Source organism: Sinocyclocheilus rhinocerous, unplaced genomic scaffold (assembly GCF_001515625.1).
Source record: "Sinocyclocheilus rhinocerous isolate Xijiao unplaced genomic scaffold, SAMN03320098_v1.1 scaffold1427, whole genome shotgun sequence".
Lineage (NCBI taxonomy): Eukaryota > Metazoa > Chordata > Actinopteri > Cypriniformes > Cyprinidae > Sinocyclocheilus > Sinocyclocheilus rhinocerous.
Genome location: NW_015632469.1, coordinates 146,369 through 150,989, shown reverse-complemented (window position 1 = coordinate 150,989; position 4,621 = coordinate 146,369). Strand labels below are relative to the sequence as shown.

The following is a 4,621-nucleotide window of genomic DNA, read 5'->3' as shown; positions in this document are numbered from 1 at the left end:
TCATTCATCCCAAACCTTCCGTTGCAAATTCCAAAACGTCATTTTAGAGCTAATAACAGAGGCTTGAGCCATTGTTATGCAGGCTAATGCAGTTATTAATGCAGTCTAATGCAGTTATTAGAGAGAAAGAGGGAGAGAGAGAGAGAGATTAAGTGCGTGTGAATACCTGCATCTCAGCAGCATTCAGCAGCAGCGTCTACTAATAGCTAATCTTTAAGTTAAACTGCTTCAAGAACCTCGCTACTGAGAAAAGTCATGTAGCTTTTCAGCTGCGAAACTATTTTATTGATAAATTCGTGGGGCAGCGCTGATGACAAGTTTCTGTTCGCGTCTCCGCGTGTGTGCGCGAGTGCGTGTCTGTACTGTGTGTGTGCGCGAGTGCGTGTCTGTGTGTGCCTCTGAGAGAGAACCGGAGAAAGCGTGATTTCCGTACAAAAAAAGGTGGAAGACATGGAAATAGTTTGTCATTTTTTACCCTATTGTTTGTTATATTTATTTGCTCAATGTCTTCTGGGGTTTTGGTTCTTTTACTGTTGTAGATAGCCCATAGTATAACAAAAATATTATATATCTCTTCATTATGTTTGGGCCCCCCCTGGACGAGCGAGCATAGGCACGTGCCTAGAATGCCTATATGCGTAAATCCGGCCCTACACAGTAGTATTTACAAGAAGCAGAGGTCCAGCGAAAACATGCATTTGCAAGAAAACCCACACTACTTTTGACTACTTCATCGCTTTCCGAGAAGAAGGAGAAAATGACGGCCTGAGCAGCTTCAACATGCTGTCTGTCAAAAACCATAACGTATGTAATACATAACGCACATGAGTATAAATTTGTTCTTCACTTGCATTAATTGATTAATTCTCAGTTGTTTAACAGATTAAGGCGATTATCAAAGTTTGATAAAAATAATGTTACATTTTCCAATAAATGCCGATACATTTTTACATGATTTGTTACACATTTAATTACCCCTTTGAAGATTTAATTACACATTTGGGCCATCTATGTTTTATCAAACTTTGCTACATACAAAGAGAATTTAGAGCCTGACAGATACCAGATCTCAGGATATATCACACAAACTTCAGGATAATGTTTTCTCATTCCAGGATAATGTATTGTCATAATACTTCCATTTACAAGAATGAGGTTTTTCTTTTTTTTTCTTAGTTCCTCGTCCAACAGTGCAACAACAAACAGAAACAACGAGAAAAATAGAATAAATGATAGAATGTAATACATATAATAAACTACGAGTTAATGGGTGAATAAAATACAAACATGAATATAGAATACAGTAGGGAAAAGAGAAGAGAAGAGATTTTTGTAAAGAAATATACAAATGTTAAACATATTGTGTCTGCCTTATAGTATGTGAAAATAAAACAGCATTTGCTAGCCACAGACCGGGCCTTAATAATAAACAACGTTATTTCTCTGCACAGATGAATTATCTCTCACTTTCTGTCTCTATAGTCAGAGGCAGGAACTGATTCATGAGAGGAAACCATAGCAACGCCTCAACTATGCTGGTGGCAAGACATGCTAGACTCCTTCACCAAAAACACATTTACGTAATCTGTTCCCAGCGCTACAGCCTGGAATGTGAATCGAGCCCTGCATTCCTGTGCTTGCGGCTGCTTTCAGATCTGTGGGAACGGGGCGCCCAGGTTTCAAACTGTAGAAAGTGGGATATTCTGGAAATAAGATCGTACCTCATTGCCAAATGTTCTTTTTTTCTTGCCAATCATTGCTTCTAAGCAGAAAGCTGGGGTTTGTTTATGAATAAAATAACCAGAATTACTCAGAACTGCAAGCTGGTGTTCACACAGCGGTTTAAATACTCAATAATGAAAAAATAACAATCAAGTGCATTGATGATTTATTTGGTGAACTAGCCACCAATGTCTTTTTAGATGCTAACATTTAATGATAATAGTGTTAATTAAATTGACACCACGGTGTGGCTCTTGACAGGAGACCAGTGAGTCTCTGTGGCTGTTGATTATAAAATCTCAAATGTTGGGTGCATCATTTAATTATGAGTAATCAAGAAGAATCGTCATGAGCGTACATGACATAATTTAAGTTTAAATTAAGTTTAATTTTGTACATTTTCACGTCTGAAGCCCACCCAATAATGTCTCAAACAGATTTGCCAAGATACTCAAAAGTTAAAGATTACGCTGAACTCAAGCAATTCTCATCAAAATCTCCCATGACCAAATGATCTGAGCTGTACTATCTCTATTTATTGCATAGCTCCATATACTCTTCCAACGACAATTATCATTTTGTGGCTATTTTGTTGTTTTCATTTCAGCAGAAGCGTCTTAGACAAAAATGAAGAACAAATGTGACCCTGGATCACAAAAGCAGTCTTAAGTCGCTGGGGTATATTTGTAGCAATAGCCAAAAATACATTGTATGGGTCAAAATTATGGATTTTTCTTTTATGACAAAAATCATTGGGATATTAAGTAAAGACTATGTTCCATGAAGATATTTTGTAAATTTCCTACCATAAATATATAAAAACTTAATTTTTGATTAGCAATATGCATTGCTAAGAACTTCATTTGGACAACTTTAAAGGCGATTTTCTCAATATTTAGATTTTTTTTTTTGCACCCTCAGATTCCAGATTTTCAAATAGTTGCATCTCTGCCAAATATTGTCCTATCCTAAGCTTATTTATTCAGCTTTCAGATGATGTATAAATATCAATTTAAACAAATTGACCCTTATGACTGGTTTTGTGGCCCAGCGTCACAAATGAAAACTCAGTCTGTCTGTGGCTGTTGATTACCATGACGTCACTCATCCATAACGCCGTGTCGCATGACGTCATCCATCCAAACCACTGCGCTGGCATGTGATATGATAACAGGTGCATCTTTCGGTCACACGGGAAAATGAACGGAACGGTGGCAGTCATTAATATGACTGTGATGATAATATAAGGTGATGAATTATTGGTCTATCAGCTTATTTTAAAGCCCACAGAGCCAGCAGCGTTACATCTTCGCGTCTGTCCTTCTAGTCATGTCGGCATTATCACGTAACAAGTATGTGAAAACACTGAACGCAAGGAAATCCTGCGCGTAATTGCCATTTACTTACGAATAACTGTAGTTGTCTCCGTCCTCTCGCTGCTCTTTTCGCGCAGTCGTCGTTTTCGATGGGCTATTCGGCGTTACATGGCGTTAATACGCGGTGCCGTCACGCTGTCGATGTGTTGTGGTGCGATGAAAACGCACGCTCGCGTTGTCTGGGAAGCGTCGCTCGTCGCTGTGCGCTGCAGAGGCGATGCCATTGCGCATGCGTGCGCGATACCCACAGACCACCACCCCGTGTGTGTGTGTGTGTGTGTGTGTGAGGGGAACACTGAGACATGATGGTTGAAATATGCAGAAATACACACGCTTGAAGTGAAACACTAGTATTTTATGTTCAGGAATTGTCCTTTGTTATGCTACTTACCCAATTTAACCAAGTCTTCCCATTTAACTGTTTGTATGGCTTGGGAAAAAGAGGGTTTTCTTGTGGTCACTGTGGGAAAGCTTTGAGTAGGAGAGAGCTATTGTATTGTATAGGCTTCGACCCATGTTTACGGAATAAATTACCTTTTTTTCTACAGGAAATGTATGTTAAATTTCAGTCAGTTAACGCGGTCGTCGTTTTCGATGGGCTATTCGGCGTTACATGGCGTTAATACGCGGTGCCGTCACGCTGTCGATGTGTTGTGGTGCGATGAAAACGCACGCTCGCGTTGTCTGGGAAGCGTCGCTCGTCGCTGTGCGCTGCAGAGGCGATGCCATTGCGCATGCGTGCGCGATACCCACAGACCACCACCCCGTGTGTGTGTGTGTGTGTGTGTGTGAGGGGAACACTGAGACATGATGGTTGAAATATGCAGAAATACACACGCTTGAAGTGAAACACTAGTATTTTATGTTCAGGAATTGTCCTTTGTTATGCTACTTACCCAATTTAACCAAGTCTTCCCATTAACTGTTTATATGGCTTGGGAAAAAGAGGGTTTTCTTGTGGTCACTGTGGGAAAGCTTTGAGTAGGAGAGAGCTATTGTATTGTATAGGCTTCGACCCATGTTTACGGAATAAATTACCTTTTTTTCTACAGGAAATGTATGTTAAATTTCAGTCAGTTAATCTAACTCTGTTTACGTCCTTCCTTTGTCACACTGCATGACTAAAATTTTAAAAAGCTAAAAGGTCATTAAAAATGTACATTAACCTAACCATAACCAAACTGTACATCAATGCAATAGAAGCAGATGGTTTACACATACTCACTCACACACACACACACTCACTCACACACACACACACTCACTCACTCACTCACACACTCACACACTCACTCAAACACACTCACTCACTCACTCAAACACACACACACTCACACACTCACAACAACGGACTCATATCTGTGACTGGACTCGCCATTATCACTTCAGAAACAAACACTCGCTTTACATTTCTGATCCAATTCTGAGTTAAACTGCAAATTGGAATCTCGAGTCATAACACATTCTGCAAATATACAGTGGGTACGGAAAGTATTCAGACCCCCTTACATTTTTCACTCTTT

General features: G+C 39.7%; 1 pseudogene; it reads right to left on the bottom strand.

Moving 5' to 3' along the window:
• LOC107742445 (wiskott-Aldrich syndrome protein family member 3-like) overlaps window positions 1-3,301 on the bottom strand; it is a 26,020-nt pseudogene extending 22,719 nt beyond the window's left edge.
• Window positions 3,302-4,621: the final 1,320 nt, after the last annotated feature.